Genomic DNA, 21,599 nt, shown 5'->3' with positions numbered 1-21,599 from the left:
GACAGTATCGGCTGTAGTCATCTATCATTGTTAAAAAGTAACGGTTACCACTCGGAGTTGTATTCTGCATTGGTCCGCAAACATCCGCGTGAATTATTTCCAAAATAGTTTCGGATTTTGTTTCTGACACTTTTGGAAAAGACTTTCTTATTAATTTTGATTGTAAACATACCTCACAAGCAGACGAACATGAACGTTTCTTTATATTCAATCCAGCAGCTAGACCTTCACTAGCAGTAGTCTTGATCGCTTGAATATTTCTGTGACCTAATCGACGATGCCACATATGAATGCATTCTGCTTTGTCACAATACAATTTATTCGCCATTTGACTACTATTAAGGATATACAAATTATTCCTCAAACTTCCTGTAGCACAAACTTGACCATCCATCAATATCGAACAGCTATCCGAATCAAAATGCACCTTGTAACCTTCATTTGTCAATTTCCTTACTAACAATAAACTTCCATCAAGTTCTGGAACGTACAAAACACCTTGTACACATATTTCTTTGTTTTGACAAACCAGACGACATTCACCAATGCCACTTGCTTTTAATTCGGTGCCATCAGCCAAATAAATTGAATCATTTTGTTGCTTATTCAATCTGTAAAATGATCCTTCATCGCAGCACATATGGCAAGTTGCAGCCGAATCTATGAACCAATTATGTTCCTTTCTTTTCGACGTAACACCGAAACAATGATTTTTATTTTCTTTATTCTCCGCAACATTTGCTCGACTTACATTCGGTCTTCTGTTCGGACAATTTTTCTTTATGTGTCCCATCTTACCACATGAGAAACATTTTGGCTTGAATTTCTTTTGCGTTTTAAAAACAGTATCAGCCATTGGAGCAGCTTCAGATTTCTGTTTAAATTCTTGAAGCAGTTTTTCCTTTACCAAATCCACGGTTAAATCAGTCTCCGGACGCATCTCCAACGATGAAACCAAAGAATTGTATTCCTCCGGCAGGCTTCCAAGCAAAAATGCCACCGTCTTGTGCTCACTAATTTCCTCACCAAGGACATTTAAACGATCCACAATATCCATAAATTCCGTGATATTTTCTTCCATCGACTGACCTCCTTGCATTCTCTTTGTTGACAGTTGACGTAGAAGACTTACTTTGTTTGTTAAATTTGACTTCTCGTGGTGCTTCTTTAGAACATTCCAAAATTCCGTAGCTGTCTTAAGCTTCTTGATATGAACTTTTTGAGATTCTTCCACCGCTAAACCGATATTTTTCCGTTAAAAACACGAATTACTGATTTAAATTAATTCTCGCAAGACGAATTAGAATTCCTGATATATTCCACGTAACCTCTGGGCCCATAACCTATTGGAAAGTTTGAAACACGCAGCGGTTTTGTATCAAACAAACGGCTTTATTTAAGTTCTTGAATGGAATGAAAAAATATATTTTTTTAGAACAGTGTGGTTTGTTTGTTCGGGATACCGTAGTATTTTGTTGTTGTAAAATGGTCAGGCTTATCCCTTTTATTGTTGTTTTTATAAAAACAACGATTGTTTATTAGTGGAGAACGATGGTAATGTTTACCACACTGTTCTATTTATAGACAAGGCAGGTCGACGAAGGGGTTTTTGTTGTAACAGACAAAACCAACTTACATGGTTATGCTTCTTCGTTCAGATTGAACGAAAGCATAACAAGTGGAGAAAGATGTAAATGTTTATAAGTGCGGTTGAAAGATTTAGAAGACTTTCCAAAAGAATTTTAGTTTTATTTAATTCTTTGGTTCCTCTTCTATTGAGCTTACGATCTCGTCACTTGGGTAAAAAAATGTTTTTTGTCATAGAAGTTATTTTTAAAATAACTTCTGGGGAGAATATCCCAGACAAAAAACAAGGGAACTGATGAGGATTGGTGGCTCTTTCCGAAACCTAGGTATCCCCTGCCTTACCCCCTGGTAAACATTACCATCGTTCTCCACTAATAAACAATCGTTGTTTTTATAAAAACAACAATAAAAGGGATAAGCCTGACCATTTTGCAACAACAACATATATTTTTTTCATATAAAACACGTATACATATCAATACCTACTACATTTCTAAACAAGGTAGATATATATACAGTACAAGATATGGTTATACATTGTGCACCAACAGGTTTTTTATCTTCTGCGTGTCGTTTAATGGCTTCATATTTGGAAGGTAGGTCTCAGTTTGTTGTTCATTTGGGTGTTTCGTCTGAAGTTTGTAGTGTCCAATGTGGAGTCCCGCAAGGTTCTGTACTGGGACCGTTGTTATTCATTATGTTCATTAATGACATTGTGCACTCAGTTGTTGATGACAGGTGTTGTCTGTTTTTGTATGCAGATGATATTCATGTTTTCTTCAGAGAGGCTGATATTGCTGGGTTGGAAGGGTTGGTTAATTCTATTGTTTTGTCTCTTTCATCGTGCATTTCGCTAAATGGCCTTATGATTAATTGGAATAAAACCAAAGCTATGCTGTTCAATGATCATGGTAATGGTGGTTCTCTTAATATTTCTGTGGGTTGTGTTAGTGGAATTTGTTGATGAAATGAAATGTCTTGGTATTATAATTGATCGGAAGTTGGACTTTAAGAGACACATTGATACCTTGCTTTGTCGCATAAGGTTTCAGCTGCGGAGGCTGTATTGTCTTAACGCGTATTTTCCTTTTCATGTTAGGAAGAGAGTGGTTGTATCCTTGCTGTTATCGCAGGTAAATTATTGTCTAGAGGTAGTCTCCGGTACTACTTCTTCTCAAATGCAACGTATCCGTAGGGCAGTAAATTCGATTGTTCGTTACGTGTATGGCTCGTGTCGTGGTGATCATGTTTCTTGCTTTGTTAATGATCTCCTGGGATTGCCATTTAGCAGCTACGTTGATCTTCGTATTCTTCAATTTCATTACACAATTGTTGTGTCCAAGGGTTTCGTCCTTCATTGGTGAGAGATCCTTTGTGGTTAGGGCGGTGAGATTGTGGGATCAGCTTCCTTTGGCCTTACGTACTTTTGCCCATACCAATTATCTGTTTAGGGTTAAAGTAGTTGAATACCTTCGCCTAAATATGTAGGCTATGTTTTTGTAGTGGTTGCGTCGGTTTATTATGGATTTTTCTTTTTGTTGGGCTGGGAGCCACTATATTATCTTCTTAATTTTATTTGTAGGGTGTTATAAAGTAAGTTACTATTTATACTCTTTTTAGTGAGCAATAAAACAGTTCTCTCTTATTTTTAGCTCGTTTCTGCTACACTTTTTCACTGCTCTACTAGACTATTGTTTAGTTGGTGATGGTAAATCGAGATGTAGGGTTCGAGTTTCTCGTGAATTATTAAGATAAATTATTAGAACAGTGTTGGCTTGTTTGTTCGGGATACCGTAGTATTTTGTTGTTGTAAAATTTTGCAACAACAAAATACTACGGTATCTCGAACAAACAAGCCAACACTGTTCTATTAATAGACAAGGCACGGTCGACGAAGGGGTTTTTGTTGTAACAGACAAAACCAACTTACATGGTTATGCTACTTCGTTCGGGTTGAACGAAAGCATAAAAAGTGGAGAAAGATGTAAATGTTTATAAGTGCGGTTGTAAGATTTAGAAGACTTTCCAAAATAATTTTAGTTTTATTTAATTCTTTGGTTCCTCTTCTTGGGTAAAAAATGTTTTTTGTCATAGAAGTTATTTTAAAAATAACTTCTGGGGAGAATATCCCAGACAAAAAAACAAGGGAACTGATGAGGATTGGTGGCTCTTTCCGAAACCTAGGTATTCCCTGCCTTACCCCCTGGTAAACATTACCATCGTTCTCCACTAATAAACAAACGTTGTTTTATAAAAACAACAATAAAGGGATAAAGCCTGACCATTTTGCAACAACGATAAATTATTAGGTTTAATATGTTATTTGTTAAGTTTGAATTAATCATTGAATTTGTATTATGTTAGGGTATTGTAGATAGATAATACAAGTTGCTTTGTTAATGATCTCCTGGGATTGCCATTTAGCAGCTACGTTGATCTTCGTATTCTTCAATTTCATTACACAATTGTTGTGTCCAAGGGTTTCGTCCTTCATTGGTGAGAGATCCTTTGTGGTTAGGGCGGTGAGATTGTGGGATCAGCTTCCTTTGGCCTTACGTACTTTTGCCCATACCAATTATCTGTTTAGGGTTAAAGTAGTTGAATACCTTCGCCTAAATATGTAGGCTATGTTTTTGTAGTGGTTGCGTCGGTTTATTATGGATTTTTCTTTTTGTTGGGCTGGGAGCCACTATATTATCTTCTTAATTTTATTTGTAGGGTGTTATAAAGTAAGTTACTATTTATACTCTTTTTAGTGAGCAATAAAACAGTTCTCTCTTATTTTTAGCTCGTTTCTGCTACACTTTTTCACTGCTCTACTAGACTATTGTTTAGTTGGTGATGGTGAATCGAGATGTAGGGTTCGAGTTTCTCGTGAATTATTAAGATAAATTATTAGAACAGTGTTGGCTTGTTTGTTCGGGATACCGTAGTATTTTGTTGTTGTAAAATTTTGCAACAACAAAATACTACGGTATCTCGAACAAACAAGCCAACACTGTTCTATTAATAGACAAGGCACGGTCGACGAAGGGGTTTTTGTTGTAACAGACAAAACCAACTTACATGGTTATGCTACTTCGTTCGGGTTGAACGAAAGCATAAAAAGTGGAGAAAGATGTAAATGTTTATAAGTGCGGTTGTAAGATTTAGAAGACTTTCCAAAATAATTTTAGTTTTATTTAATTCTTTGGTTCCTCTTCTTGGGTAAAAAATGTTTTTTGTCATAGAAGTTATTTTAAAAATAACTTCTGGGGAGAATATCCCAGACAAAAAAACAAGGGAACTGATGAGGATTGGTGGCTCTTTCCGAAACCTAGGTATTCCCTGCCTTACCCCCTGGTAAACATTACCATCGTTCTCCACTAATAAACAAACGTTGTTTTATAAAAACAACAATAAAGGGATAAAGCCTGACCATTTTGCAACAACGATAAATTATTAGGTTTAATATGTTATTTGTTAAGTTTGAATTAATCATTGAATTTGAATTATGTTAGGGTATTGTAGATAGATAATATAAGTTATGGGCCCTGTGGGCTTATTTATATTTCTTTGTAAGGTAAATAAATGAAATAAAATATTCGATTGATTTGGGTAGATATTTCAGTTACGTGCGAGCCGCTTGATTAATTTATTCCAATTTGCAACTCAATTCTTTCGTCTACTTATTTCTAAATGTTAAGTACTAATTCTTAGGTTTTGATTGCATCTGTATTTCACTATACGATGACCTTTGAACTGTAGCATCCTGATAGAGTGAAAAAAAATGAAGAGAGAGATTATGTTAGAGAGGATGTACCCACGAACAATTTATTGTGTTGTCTTTAGCCATTTTAGCCTTCTAGCAAGCTGAAGAATTGCCGACGGCTCAGTATTGGAGAGTGAATACAGGTTATGCAGAGTTTGCAATCCCGTGAGATTCAGTCTGGCTCTAAAAAGAGGTGGACATTGGCTGACTAAGTGTTCCGTAGTTTCTATCGCTTCCCACTCTTGGAAGTCATGGCCCTAATATTACAATAACCTGTGATTAAGCCTACTAAAAGTTTTAGGTCAGGACATGAGTGGTTCTTTCGGAGATCACCGGCCAATTTTTTTGGGAGAAATACAGCCTCTTGCATTTTGCCAGTTATGCTGAAATTTTCCAGAAAAGTGCTTGTGTATTATCTGGAAGAATAAGGGTGGCTTCACCAAGCTCTCAATCTCTAGAACAGTTGACTCGGAACCACTTCCCGACAATTCATCTGCAGCTTTATTGCCAGAGAGAACCCAGCAAAGCTTAATAAAAACTTCACTTCTCACCAATGGTACCATAGATTTGATGGTGGATGAATTTAGCGGTTTTAGGGCCGCTTGACTCGACATATGTAGTAACCAGTCCCTTCAGTTCAACTGTTCGATTCATCAACAATTCTGCAATTTACGGATTTCTGCCTGGAATATGCTTCAGTTTTATTAAGTTTAAATGAATTCCGAATTGCATTAACTGACTGTTTTGACTGTGAGAAACATTTATAGCATTCGTTAGCATTTAATGATATGGGAAACATTTATGTTGTTAACTCCTTTCCTTTAAGTCCACGCATCCTCTCGTGAAAGTTTTTTTTTGTGGAGTCAGTCTTCTGCTGAAATTGCAAAAAAAAAAAACCAGAGTGCCTTTAAACGACGTTAGTATTGGTATGTCGTTTATTCAAAAAGAAATATTGAGAAACACCAATACCTTTAAATACCTCATAGGCTCAGCATACAATCCCCGCAGTATCCCAGTAAACAATAGATTTTAAAGAAAAGGCTAGAACTTTGAAAAAACTTAGACGGACTTATCAAAAAGTACCTTATGGGGTGATCTACATAAGAATTCTAATAGTAAAACGCTGCATGTATGGTAGGCTGATAACCCACTAGATGTCACACGTCTTCGTGGTTCCACAAATCGTATCCAAATGATTCCTCATTTTTGGCCCATATCCTAATTTCCTCATATTTGGATGATCCCGAGATCCAGAACTACAATTTTTTCACAAATCCTGTAGACGATCTTATCTCCAGAGGCACAGCATGCATCTATGTCGCCACATCAATAACACCAAACGTCAAAAATCAAGCGGCCTGGAATAAATCTTCAATTTTCTCATAAAAAAATTAGAAATTTGCGAAGATAATAATTAATGATAATCTCGTCCTACCAATTTGGGTTCTGGCCATTCCACACAACATGCACTACTGAAGCTCCACAGTGATATAACGTCAAAAGCATTTGACTCCATATGTCACGCAGGAGTACTTAAGGAGTTAATCCAAATTAGTATCTGGTCAACTTGATGGCAAGTTTTTTCTTAATCCACGAAAGTTTTCAATTAACATCAACAACATGTCGTCTGTTACGGTTTAGTACAAAAAGGGGTGCCGCATGGAAGTGTTTTAGCCACATACATTTTTAACATCTTTCTGTATGACTTCATCCATATCGACCGAGGCTTTCAACCGATTTTATGTGCCGACGAATGCTTAATTTATGCACAAAAAAACTTCGCCAATAAAAGCTTTCCAAAGCAATCATCTCCAGGCACTCATCTCCAGAGCATCCACGAATCCTATCAAAAACGAGTGATCAAAATCAATGCCTCAGGAACTTGCGCAAGCAACTTCATTCCAAAATAATTTGAACGCACGGTCTGTCATGCAGGAGACAAAAGGTGTTTAGTAAAGTTTTCATATCTATTAAATAACAAATACACGAAGATACTTTTCTATAAAGTTGCAATCAGATCTATCTTATTGTACGATTTTCCGATCTGGTTCTCTATTTCCCAAGATTTTAAGAAAATGTTTTAACGGAATCTACTTTTCACAGGAAAAGAGATATTGCAATATTCAAATATACAACACTGTTCGGCTTGTGCCGAACTTAACGATTCATCAATGCCCAGACGAAACGGTTGAAGCTAGAATCCTGAAATTTTGGGCGAGGGTCACTCTTGGTCAGAAGGGGTCAGATAAGGCTGTGTTTTTAGAAACTCGTACTAGAACGGTAGGAAAAGTATTTAACGGTACTAAATACGGTGCCCTTTGTATTTGAGAAAAAAAGTAGAGCCATAACTCTTAAATTTGGAATGAGGGTCACTGATGGAGTGTGAGATAGATCTCCAAAGGGTTTTTGGAAATGCACACTATAAGTGTAGGAAAAGTACTAAAATGTGCTAAATTCCGTACCAATTTGAATCATGTTAATGGTTATAGCTAAAAACTTACACTTGGAATGGGAATTAAGGTTGAGGAGTAGAGTCGATGTAAGGAAGTAGTTTTGGAAGTGTATACGAAAAGTATAAAAATGTACTAAATTTAGCACAATTTGAATTTGGAGGACCTTTTGGATCTAGAGGCTCTCTTTTATACCTCTGTATCTCTCTCTAGATCATGAAGGTCTTTCCTTACGTGCCTGTGCGGCGGCGGCAGGACTGAATAATTTTTCACTGATTTTTTGTTAATTTATACCGGAGCCGCATAGTTTACCACAGACCGGTCTATCACGTTGTAAGAGGTTGACAAGGTTTCCTTATAAGCTCCACAAGTGCTGCCGGCAAGAGATTTTAGAACATTGTTGCTACTTCTGATCTTGTCGCAGATAGCTGTGGTATGCGCGGACGTACGAAACGAGCGTACAATCATCTGCGTACGTTACGTTAGCGTGGAATGTCAGAAAGGTGGAGGTTAAACGGTTCCCCCCACCTTGGGGAACTCTCTGTTTCACTTGTTTCTGAATTCCATGTACGACTGGAGTCCACACATGTAGTTAATTATACTACGTTTCAAACTTGACCTCAAACCGAATGGCACGTTTGACTGTACGAAAAGCTTTTGATAGATCAACTGCCACATAACTGTTCTGTCACACGGCCTGTTCTGGTTGAGTCCTCCTGACTTCTAGGGAAATTTCGTGTAAAGCTGTTGTTGATGATCAGCTTTTGGGAAACACTATCTTATGCTGGGGACGGATAATGCCCCAAGCGTCTTTGCTACTGGTAACAAAAGTGATATCGGCCTGTATGAATCACTTTTGCTGACATCCTTACCTGACTTCAGTAGCGGTACCACCCTACCAATTTTCTAGGCATTGATATTGAGGAGTTTGGTGAGATACTCAACTAATGGTTCATTCAGTTGCTTCAACATCATCATAGAGATTCCGTCAGGATGACGGAATGACTTTGGATCACTTTGAGCTTCTGATGACTTGTGCAACATCTTCCAACGTAAATTGTGGTGCTACCCCCTCGGCTGGGAGAGATCGTACACGTTGTAGGATCCTTCTCTTAGCCCTGTCACTCTCGGGTGCTCTATAAATTGCTTGTTGAAATAACACGCACACCTTTTTGGATCGGTCACTTCTACGCCGTTAATTGAGACAAATGTCCGATCACCCTGTTTTTCCAGGGATCGAGAGCGACTTTATCGTTGCCAACAATTTACTCGATCCGGTACTGATGTTGCAATGCCTCAGATGTTCTACCCCTTTTTCCGCTTATGCTCACCGACTTACCTGTTTACTTACAGAGTGAGTTAACTAACTCTGGGATTATTAGGGCTAGTACGGCGAAGCTCATGTTTAAGGAAAGGGCGGCGTTCAGAGTCTATGAAGTCGTGTGGTCTGTTGATGGCGACCATATGAATAAGTGGTCCGAGCCTAAAGAAATGACTAATTGCCATGTTACGTTATTCGTCAAACCTGGGATGGATATGTCCGATGAGCTGTGGCAATCTCCCCTTATTTTGGTGGGTGCGTCCTCATTCACCGTGCAAAACGTGGAGTTATAAATTTGCTCATGAAGCTTACAATTTCCTTAATCTTACCTCAGAAACTATCACAGCTGAATTGGAGAAAAGATGCGTTGTCCGGAACATGAACAGAAATGTGTGGCGTCAACTTCTGCATGAATTGCTGTTGTGGAGATTGCTGCGACGGCGACGAAGATAAAGACTCACTGGGGTCTACATTGGCGCAGCAGGAAATGCATCCACTCCATACATCCGTTGTGTCTTACCAAGACCGATCTGTGGTGGATGCGATTATTACAAACGGAGCAGAAACATGGTCCGGGGCTCGGACCATAGAATACGGAGCAAACATTCCGGGTAATGTTGCTCCCACATTTGAGTTAAATTCCTGAAATTTTGAATTATTTTTGGAAATTAGTTCTACAATAGTACTAAAGGTTATTAATTATTTATCAATTATTTATTAAAGAAAATTATTCTAGACTTAATAAATCCTAAACGTGTACCAAAATCTACATTCCACTTCTTTGGGCCACAGTTTACAAAACCATTTGCTTTATTTACCATTTGCTTTATTTACATATCGGAGAAGAACATCTGGAGAAGCACATATGCTTACATTTGTATACACAGAAATCAGAGATGGGAACCTTTTTTTATTCAGTGAAAGTTAACAAGGTAAATTACAAAAAAAAGCAGAGATGGATAGTCTTACTCTGGAACTTGCTTGCGATCTTGCGATCGCGATTGTAATTAAAGGAGAACTAACTAATGCCCAATTTGCATTGTCACATTAAACCAGTTTTGGCTGTTGACGATGCTTATTTATTGGAATTCAGCATTAGAACGTGCATGTGCATATATTATTTACATCATTTTGTTTTGATGTAATTTGTGTGGCCGCCGGTAAATAACCAACAAACAGTGTTGGGCAAAATTATAGCATTTTTAAATTATTGGCCCAGCAAATATGTAGCCCAGTTGCGTATTGTAGGCCAGGATATCACCAATTCCTGCAGCTGTGCATTTTTTTCTTATGGCGAAGTACGCGTCCGCTCACAGTTCCACATCAATCGGATTATTTCCTTGGGGACAAGGCGTAACTTGTGAAGCATCTTGTAGGGTCTTCTAGAATCGGGTCTGAGTAGATGCGTCTGGGCAGATCTCCGATTATTTCCTTATTTACTTTCAGACTCCAATTACTGTTTGTGCTGCGGGGCGAAACGGTGAAGGTGGTAAATCGCTGCCCTTTGTAAATCCACGACTGAAGATCCAAGCGACGGAAAGCTGCATATGAAATTTTTGACTTCGTCGCAGATTGGCTAAGTATGGCATCGCAGCATACAACAGCCCTCCATGCCCTCGGGGTTATGCGTACCATTGCTGTTGTTACAAATACCAAATCCCACGCGAATGCTGAGGTGGATACAATTTGACAACTTTTGTTATGGGTCTGCTAATGTTGTCACTTGCCGTCTGTATGTCTACAACCCTGGTATTTTGAATACTACCTTGATAGGTTTCTTCGATAAGACCCAACTTCCATTCATACGGAGCCAACCTATCGTCTTTTACGACAACTAAATCTCTAAATCTAGTTTTTTTTGGAAGTTCGTGGAGATATTCTAACTTCTATCTGCTACAAAAATATTGTGAAATATCTTTGAGTCTTTTCCAACGATTGACTAAGCTTAGATCTGTATGTGAAATGTCTGGTTCAGCTGGAGTAAGAATAGATGTTCCTATAAGAAATGACCAGGAGTCAAAGGGGAAAAGTCATTTGGGTCGTTACTAGCAGGACTCATGGGTCGCGAATTGAGATAGCCTTCAATTCTTGTTAAAATAGTGGTAAATTCTTCAAAAATAAAGTTCATTTTTGGGATACTTTTCGCAAATGAATTTTTAATGATTTTACACCAGCTTTCCTCAAGCCGCCCATGTGCCGAGCACCAGGCGAAATAAATTTCCAAGTAAGATTTTGAGTGAAATTGTTTTTAATTGTTAATTGTGCTACTTTTAAATATTCTTCATGAATGCTATTCGATCTCGCTTTAATAGATCAACCACTCCCACAAAGTTAGTTCCGTTGTAAGAAAATATACAAGAAGGACAACCTCGCCGACTTGTGAACCTAGAAAAAGCGGCAAGAAAGGCTTGTTTGTTTCAAAATGTATAGCCTTAGTGGCGGAATAAACAAACAGGCTCGTAGCATTTAGCAATAAAGTAGGCTCTTCAGAATAGCTTTTTTTGTTTGACTAGCGACTTGAGTCCAAATATCCAGAATTCGGACCTTAATACTCGGGTCATTAATTGATTACCACCATACGACTAACAATTTGTTAAGTTTTGCGCCATGTTGTAGTATTATTGGATGACGTTCGCTATATATAAGGGCTGGCGATTGTACCAATCTGCCATTTGTTCTATTAATACACTTTGAGTCTAGAAACGGGTTGAGTGTCAATAGAGGACCTGAAGGAACAATATTTTTCCAGAGTCTTAGGGCATATGCATATGATTGATAAAGAGGAGACATTTTTTGAAGGATCATCTCTTTCCGCGAAAAGAGTCATGACTTTTGCCCTTTTGGCTTCCAAATTTGTGTCTTTTGGGATATCATTGGACTTTAGCTCTGCGGGTGAACATACTCGGCTTGCAATATCAGCTGGATTGTTTTCCGAATCGACATGTCTCTCCAGTTTTTTTGTCCAACATTATAAGCAATATCCGAAACTCTGTTTCCAACAAATGTTCTCTAATGACAAGGAGGCTTTTTTAAACATGTAAAGACGATGGTAGAGTCTGTCCAAAATTGTGTTGAATATTTTGATATTTGTAGGCTATTTACAATGATTTTTGCTAATTTTGATAGTAATACTGCCCCGCGTAACTCGAGTCTGGGTATTGCTAATAACAATTTAACAATTTTTCCATCCGAGTATATAGCCGTGGCTCCATACGCGCTTTTCGACGCGTCACAAAATCCATGAATTTCTAGGGAACCATCTAGCGTGTATTGGATCCATCGAGAAACTCTGTGATATTCAATATCTTTGCTATTTTTAACTAAATTGTTCCAGTTCATTTGAGTTATTGGCTTCAATTGATCATGCGGGTCAATTTTGTCTAGCCCGATTTGTTGCATACGACGACCACCGGTGCCAGCCATCCACATCTGTCAAATAATTTGGCTATCATTGACAAAACTTCTCGTTTTGGAGATCATTTTTATTTTCTATAGAAAATGGTGCGAAAGAAAAATAATCGCCCGAGATATTTCATCGAATTCCAAGGGTCTTAGTAGAAGCATCTTCGAAAATGTCTAGCCAATTGAGTGGTAGTAAATGCTCATGTGGAATATCTTGAATTATTTTGACGCCCATTTCATGAGTTTGAAACCATCTTCAGTATGGCCGCCAGCTAATGCATCATCAACATATAAATTATTCAAAATTATGTTTACGGCTCTAGGAAACGAATCTTTTACATCCTCTGCTAGTTTAAGTAGAGTTCTCAATGCAAAATAGGATGCATATTTAACTCCAAATGTAATTGTTAGCAGCTCATGGAGACTTTCTAAAGAGAATTCTTTGATATTTTTATTTGAATCCAAAAGTATTTGGCGATACATCTTTTTTATACCTGCGTAGAAGGCATATTTGAAGAATCTTAATTTTAAAATTTTGTAGTAGGAAGACTTGTTTTGTCTGATGAAGGACTAGAAGCGTTAAGTACGACTCTTAACTTAGTTGTGAGTCGATCGGGTTTTATCACAGCGTGATGTGGTAGATAATAATTTAGCATTTTATCTATTTTATTCGGATTGATTTTCCTCATATGACCAAGTTCTAGGTATTCAAGTATTGAGGCATCACATTGTTCTTTTATTTTATCTCGGGTGTTTTCATAAATTTTTCTCTATTCTGTAGAATTGAGCTAGGGCGATGTTTCGGGAATTCCCCAATTCTTCGCTTTTTTTTTGAATGGAAAGTTACCACATATCTTATATCCTTGTTCCAGTGTAGTTTTGTTCACAAAATTGGTGTTCTTCTGACAGTAAAACTTTTTTAGGGGTCTCTTCTACCTCCAAAAAAAAAGTTGTGTTTAGAAGTGATATTTGTTTTCGTTGAAAGGTGCTTCCCGGTATGGGTCGTCCAACTATCCATCCAAACTTTGTTTTTTGTGTTAAGATTGAAATGTTTTCATCGGAGTTCCAATTGTGAATGTTAGTGGTCCTATGTCCATTCCAAAAGGAAAATCGATTGGTTGACTGGCTTAATATTTTGGGTGAGCCAGTTCTGATGCTTTTACATCTCGAAGTTGTGATTCATATAAGTTTTGTCGTGGTAAATTTGAAGATAAGTCCTTAAAAACTGGTGCTCAAGCTTCCAGTTTAAAGCTAGGGTCGTATTTGGATCTCATAGTGATCAAGCAAGATTTCGTTGCAGTCTGCAAAAAAATTGACTTAAGTCAAGGACATGAACTAAATTATTTCGTGTAGGTAACTTCAAAAAGATTTTCATCTTTTCAGAGATAAAGGTGGATTGTGATCCAGAGTCTATTAGAGCTCGGGCATCGTAAAGTTGTCCTTAGGTTTAAAATTGTACTATTGTTGTGAAAAGCAGCGTTTCTCCAGATTGTCGCTCACTCATTTGCTTATCTTGGAGGGTTAAAGTAGTAATAGTAGTTGGTTCTAGGTTTGTAGTGGAGTGTATTTGATTTGTAAGAGCGGCAGCACTAGTACTAGGTTGTGCTTCCACTCGAGCTAGGTATGTATTTGTTGTTTGGGTTACCGTTCCCTAGTGTAAGAAAGTATTGTGTCTCATAGTACAAATACGGCATCCAAAGCGACTTTTGCAATCCATTACTCCGTGATTTGATGACAAGCAATTGTTGCATATCTGTGAAGTTTTCACGACGTGAATTCTGTCATTCACACTCTTTCAAAAATTCACTGCAATCTCTGATGATGATACAGTTGGTATCCCTGTCGTGATTAGTGTCAAAAAATTGTGATGCTCCGTGCTTTTGAGAAAAATATTGATTATATATTTTATTAAATTAATTAATTTGATAAAAAGTGTCTAAAAGTGTTTAATTGTATTTGGTGTAGTGTTTTAAAGCTTGTTTTTTGCTTAAACTAATATCAATTTTTAAATTGTATAGTTTTATATTATCTTTATCATGCTTCTTTTGTTACATTAGCTAATTAGTTGTTATAACATATCTTCTTGCTTAGTTTGTCATCTCAAAAAAAATTGCCAACATTAAAAAAAGAAAATAAAATAAATAAATAAAAAATTTCAATTTCAAATCTGATCTTAAGAAATATAGTTGTATAATTAGAAAAGAAATAATTATAATTAAAATAAATAAAATATCGTGCTCTTTTGAATTGTGTAATATCTCGTTGCAGAGGAGGAATTGTGTGCTACCTGTTGATTTTGTCTTAATCAATGCCATGCTAAATGTGCTAGGATTAATGCAAATGTCGTAGACACAATAAGAAATAATATTGGTGTTCTTTGGTGTTATGTGCAATGTAGGAAAGTCTCTGCTGATTTTTACATTTGCAGTCGGAATTGACATTGATGAAAAAAGATTTTTCTTCCCTATTAGTCCGATTTGAGAATTTCTCTACATTGTTTGAGAAATACAAGAATTAGATTAGTTGGTGTCGTCACCGTCAGTTTCTGGTCAGAAACGCAAAAGGGCTGCGAAAAAAGCACCAACTAGTCGCAAAGCCATAGTTTCTGTGGAGAACACTGTTCCACAACCGGTTTCAGTTAATACCACTGATACAACTGAAACTGGGCGTGAACAGTCGTATGCCAGCGTTGTTACACACCCAGTTCCGGCAATTAACAGCGATATAAATAAAGGGGTAAATAATCCTGAGGTTATGAGTACCGATAGTGAGGTTTCTAAGAAAACCTCACAATCTAATCATGACATTCAGAAATTATTATTTCCGATATCTAGTGCTCGTCCAGAGACTTATTGGAAAAACTCAACCTGTCCAAAGACCATTACCTATGGCACCAGCAATGAGAATGATATTTGCGACAAGGTTTGCACCAGAAACAATGGCCGATGACATAAGTATTGTATAAAATCAAAAATTGAGGGTGATTACTTTTTGAGATGTTATAAGCTCCGATCTGCATTTTCTGAAGTTGATCTTCTTTCAAAAACGTTGTGCCTGAAAATAATTTTGTACAGTTGATTTTAAAAGAATTTTAGCATGTTAAGGCATTTCTTAAAAAATTTCAGAATGTAAGGGGCTTAATACAAAATTAACAAGTTTATATACTGATAGCATTGGTTTCTATCATAATATATGGTTTTCTCCTAAACTTCGTTAAAAACATCTATATTGAATAGTAAAATTTTATGTTCAAAATATCAAATATTTAGAAAAGATCGAGTTTGTAAAAAAAGTGATGGCGTTCTTATTGCAGTTGATACCAAATATACCACTAATTTCATTGATCTAAATGATTTTCTTGATATAGAATTTGTGGCGTTTCCAATGAATTGGCAAATCTAAATTGTTTGTAACTTGCTCTTATATTCCACCTTCATCTTCACTTGACATTTATAATCAGAATTTATCAGTAATAAATTTAATCACTAAAAAAATGAAAGATTCCGATCGCAGCCTTATTCTTGGTGGTTTTAATATGCCTGCCATTAGGTGGCTTCCAATGCCGTATTCTCAAGCTTACATTAAAGTTATTAATCGTTTTTGTGACTTGAATCTTTATCAAATAAACAGTGTGAAAAATTCCTACCGCAAAATTCTTTATTTGGGGTTTGCAAATATAACACAGCATTTTGGTATATTCAGAATTCCTCCAATATGCACTCCTGAAGATATGTACCATCCAACTTTATACATCTCCATGACTCACAGTTATGTAAGTGAGGAAAGTCAAGAAAGTGTTGCTTGATCTAAATATACTTTAGAGTCTAGTAGATTGTGTAATCTTTACGTCGACAAGATTAAAAAAAATTTTAAATCCAATTCAAAATCTCTTGATGATTTCGGTAACCTAAAACGAAAGGTTTCACTGGCACAAATATTGCTAAATGTTTCGCAGATTTTTTGCCACAACCTATTCCAGTACATCTTGCCAAGTTAAAGATTCGTATCGTATTCGTATTAAAGATTCGTATAAGTTGTCACAGGCTGATCAAATTTGTATGCCTTTTCTACAACGTCAATAGTCTGCGTAGCTTAAAATCGATTAAATGTTCAGGCCCAGATGGCATACCTAATATAATTCTTAAATATTGGTTAGAAACATTAGCACTTCCTTTAACTATATTGTTTAATTATTCACTTATATTTGATCACTTTCCTACTTTCTGGAAAAATCTTATACCTTTACATAAGTCTGGTAGTCTTACTTATTTGTCAAATTATAGAGGAATTGCAAAATTGAGTGCCATTCCAAAATTGTTCGAAAAAGTAATTACTGCTGTAATTTTACTGATCTATGTAATTTTTCGATCTATATTGAGTCCATACCAGCATGGTTTTCGTAGTGGTATTTCAACTGCAACAAATCTTATGCAATTTACGTCAACATTAATAAAAGTATTTGTTCAGCATAAACAAACTGACACAATTTACTCTGATTTTAGTAAAGCTTTTGATAGGGTTAACCATGAACTCCTAATATATAAATTAAATTATATGGGTTTCAACACAAACTTAGTCAAATTGATATCATCTTAATTACAAGATAGATCACAACTAGTTTTGTTTGAAGGGTATCTATCTATAAGTCACCTTGGACCGGTCCTCTTTCTATATCAAAATTCGCTCAACAAAGCGTTGGCAAACCTTTTGTGATTAGTAACAAAAAATTGTGGTGCTCCGTGCTTTTTTAAAAATTATTAGTTATATGTTTTATTAAATTAATTAATCTGGTAAAAAGTGTATTAAAGTGTTCAATAGTGATTTTGTAACTCAAAGTGATAATTGGTGTAGTGTTTTAAAATCTTGTTTTGTCTTTAAAGGAATATCAATTTTCAAATTGTGTAGTTTTACATTCTCCTTTTATCCTCTTTCTTTTGTTACATTAGCTAATTAGTTGTTGTAACATATCGTCTTGTTTTGTTTGTCATCTCATAAGAGTTGCCAACATTTAAAGAATTTAAAAAAGAATAAAATAAATAAAAAAAAATCCAGCTACAGATCTAATCTTGAAAAATATAGTTGTAACTTGTGTATTAAAAAAGAAATAATTATAATTAAAATAAAAAATGTCGTGCCCTTTTGAATTGTGTAATATTGTTGCAGAGGATGAATTGTGTGTTACCTGTTGGTTTTGTCTTAATCAATGGCATGCAATATGTGCTAGGATTAATGCAAAAATCGTAGACACAATTAGAAATAATGTTGGTGTTCGTTGGTGTTGTGTGCAATGTAGGAAACTCTCTGCAGACTTTTATAATTTTGTAAAGGATTTGCAGTCGGAATTGACATCGATGAAAAAAGATTTTTCCTCACTATCACTCCGATTTGAGAATTTCTCTACATTGTTTGAGAAATACCAAGAATTAGATGAGTTTGTGTCGTCACCGTCAAAGGGCTGCGAAAAAGGCACCAACTAAGGGAATGCCTAGTCGCAAAGCAATAGATTTAGAATATGTAATTGATAAATTTTATGATATTTTAAATAGATTTAAACTGGAATGTGTTCCAACCACTAGAGTTAAAAATTCAAATAAAGATCCATGGATAACCCCTGAGTTATCAAGTTTAAAAAATTCTAAAAATAACCTTTTTCGTAAATATAAAAAATCAGGCTTAACAATAGACTACAGTAATTACTCTGTTTGTTCAAAAGAACATAATTTTTCCACATAGTCTTTGTTATTTAATAGTTTTGTTCTATGTCAGCATATAACTGACCTAATATAATTTTGGTTTCATTGTTTACTTTATGCAAGTCAATAACCCAAATAAAAAAACAACTCGATTGGTTTCACAATTGCATGGGTTATTGGCTGAAGTATTTTATTGCTTACTTTGCATTTAATGCTAGTTTTATTGATATCCAAAATGTATAAATACCAAGCGAAAATAAAGATTCTTGGTAGATTACAAGAAATTGTAAACATACCAAGGTTACACAATTCAAGTGTTGTGTATATCTGCTTTAACTCACAAATAATAAGCATTTTTTGGTGACCCCGACGTGATCCTGACAAGGATTACTAAATTCACTCATAAATTTTGAATTTCCCCCCCACCAGTGGTAAGGAATTTGAAATATTTATTTGTGAAAGGAGCTAGTTACGTACAACTAGTAGCACTATCCAAGAGCCAGAAACATCTGGAGAAGAAGCCAGTTCCTACATCTGGATCAACTGATAGTTAATCAGGCCAAGGCGGACACAGTATGGATCTACCTACAGTAATATAACAACAACAAGCAGCAATTGCCGAATTGAGGAAGGCGATTGCTAACGTGAGAAAGGCTCCACTGGAAAGAAGGACAGCGATGTTCTACGCCAAGAAGTTAAGGGAAATGGATGCACTCTGGGCGGATATCGCCCGCAATGAAAACAAGATACGAGCGGATCCTGCAGCAGAGTCACATCCCCATATCGTCAGTAACGAGTACCAAAACATTGGAGAAGAATATAGGACTGCAGTCGACAACATCGAGGCAGACATCAAAAGGGGCAAGGAACGAACGGCTCAAAAACCGCTTCCGGCAACAAGGGAGGGTGTACAAAAACAAATTAGCGAGTTTACTGCAACCAGCAGTGTGGCAGCATTAGTGAGACGTCAGAAAGCTCTAACGCAGTCCATTCAAACTTTAATAAGGGGCAGTTCAGGCCAAGCTGCTCCCTGTCAGACAGTGGCTGCAGTTGAAAAACTGTGGATACACGTGGAAGATATCCACTTCAAAATGTTCGAGGACTGTGATGACCCAACGTTGGTGGGGTACGAAGCATCAGCATACGTTCTTTTAGAGGAAGAGATGTTAAGGTTCAAAGAAAAAATATCGACGCTAACACAGGTCGATCATTCGTCGTCTCAACAGAGATCAGGCGGGAACTTGGCAAATCAAGTTAATCTGCCAAAAATTACAATCCCTCAATTTAATGGGGATTACTCGAAGTGGCAAACGTTTGCTGACATTTTTGGGAAAATGATCAACGAGCAAGCCTTGCCACAAGTCCAAAAAATGTGGTATCTCAAGGCCAACGTGACTGGGGAAGCCGAGAAACTCATAAAGTACCTCGAGTTGACCGAGGTGTTAACACATACGTATCTACATACATATTTATATTTAAGTTGTAGTTTAGTTGTGACGCATTTACAGCTTTATTCTAGTTTGTTAATTCAGCACTTTCATGTAAGCCATTTATTCACGTTTATTTAGGTTCAGTATTTAACAATCTCATTTATTCACTTTGTATTAATAATATTTGACCTAGTTTTACTTTATGCAAGTAATCAATTATGTTAAGAAATTATTTGTATAAAAGGATGAAAATAGTAAAGAGTTAATCAGTTGTATTTTGTAAAGCGACCATAACCAATTTGGATTTATTTAAAAATCATCGTCTTTCCTTCAAGTTTATGTGCTTGCAAGGAGAATTTTAAGGACTATAAGTGTCAGTTCAAATTTATGTGTTTGAACTGAATCCCACTAGGTCCGATTTATATTAACATTTTTTGGTGACCCCGACGTGATCGTTTACACACATCCTTTTGCCCCACAAGTGGTAAAGGATTTGAATCGTAAGACGTGATCGTTTACACACATCCTTTTGCCCCACAAGTGGTAAAGGATTTGAATCGTAATACGCGTTCGTTTACACACATCCTTTTGCCCCACAAGTGGTAAAGGATTTTAATCGTAATACGCGTTCGTTTACACACATCCTTTTGCCCCACAAGTGGTAAAGGATTTTGATCGTAATACGCGTTCGTTAACACGCCTCCTTTTACCCCACAAGTGGTAAAGGATTTGAATCATAATACGCGTTCGTTAACACACCTCCTTTTACCCCACAAGTGGTAAAGGATTTGAATCGTAATACGCGTTCGTTTACACACATTCTTTTACCCCACAAGTGGTAAAAGAGGTTGATCGTGATACCTGCCGTTAAACACAGCCTTCTGCCCCACAAGTGGTAAAGGACTCGGCAACATATATCCGGTTTTGTCAGACGTGATACACACGCATCTTGTACACAAATTTCTGTGGAAAAAATTTAAATATCAACAATGGCATCGCTTCAAGACCTTATAGTCCAACAAGAAGTAAGGGGCAGTAATTTCGAAAAATTCATAGCTACAATTAGGAAGGCACCGCTTGAAAGAAGAACTGAGGAATTCTACATTGGCAAGCGTAAGGAGCTAGAGCAGCTTTGGCAGACGTTTGAATCGGTAGAAAACCAGATCCGCAAAGATCCATCATTGGCAGAGGATGATCCGTATATAGCGGAGAATCTGCACCAGGCCATAGGAGAAAAGTTCAATGCAACAGGCGGGGTTGGAGAAGCTGAAGTCTGCCAAGGTCAATCCAGATAAACCCGCAAAGACAAGATCGCCAGAAAATGATTCAGAACCGCAAGCATCAGCCCAGGTTAAGGAACCTGCGTCGGCTTAAGTTGAGGGACTGGCCCGAAGAGTAAAGGCGAGAATGACAGCCCTCGGTCGCCTTCTGCAGAGTATGGAAAATATAGAAACGGGACAGTCAAAACAAGTCTATGTGATAAAAGAAGAGTCGATTAAAGGGCTGTGGAGTCAAATTACAGGCCTGTACGATGAAATTTGGCAACAGGTCGAGGATCCTTCAAGAATCGGGCTGAATCAAGACAACTACGATAGCCTAGAAGATGCGGTTCAAAGCAACTTGATAAGGCTGGCGATACTGAAAGAGAAATGCGGTGGCAATATAACAAGCACACCTCAATTGGGAACTGACTTGGTAGCACACAGCTCACTTCCACTACCAAAAGTAACAATCCCTCAATTCAATGGGGATTGTCTGAAGTGGCGTCAGTTCTATGAACTCTTTCTGGAGATGGTGGACAAGCAGCATCTTCCTAATGTCCAAAAGATGTGGTACTTAAAAACAAATTTGTCGGGCGAAGCTGGAAAACTCATAAGCCACTTAGCCTTGACAGAGGACAACTACGCAACTGCATGGATGTTGCTCCAAGAACGGTACAATAACAAACGGGTTCTTGTTTCAACA

At 36.9% G+C, this 21,599-nt stretch overlaps 1 protein-coding gene and 1 long non-coding RNA gene across 3 annotated transcripts in view; one reads left to right on the top strand and one right to left on the bottom strand.

Annotated features, from left to right (window-relative positions):
- The window catches only part of LOC101899940 (uncharacterized), a 207,344-nt gene that overhangs the window by 13,440 nt on the left and 172,305 nt on the right, over nt 1–21,599 (top strand). The gene's annotated exons all lie outside the window — the stretch shown is intronic.
- LOC109613945 (uncharacterized) lies at nt 6,245–9,878 on the bottom strand. The gene is made up of 3 exons (XR_009342233.1): nt 9,439–9,878; nt 6,774–7,181; nt 6,245–6,707 (listed from the first exon to the last, which is right to left on the bottom strand). It is a non-coding gene; the product is annotated as an uncharacterized LOC109613945 (long non-coding RNA).

Source organism: Musca domestica, unplaced genomic scaffold (assembly GCF_030504385.1).
Source record: "Musca domestica strain aabys unplaced genomic scaffold, Musca_domestica.polishedcontigs.V.1.1 21, whole genome shotgun sequence".
In the NCBI taxonomy this organism is placed as follows: Eukaryota; Metazoa; Arthropoda; class Insecta; order Diptera; family Muscidae; genus Musca; species Musca domestica.
The sequence above is the reverse complement of the archived record's forward strand: the minus strand, read 5'-3'. Positions and strand labels throughout refer to the sequence as shown.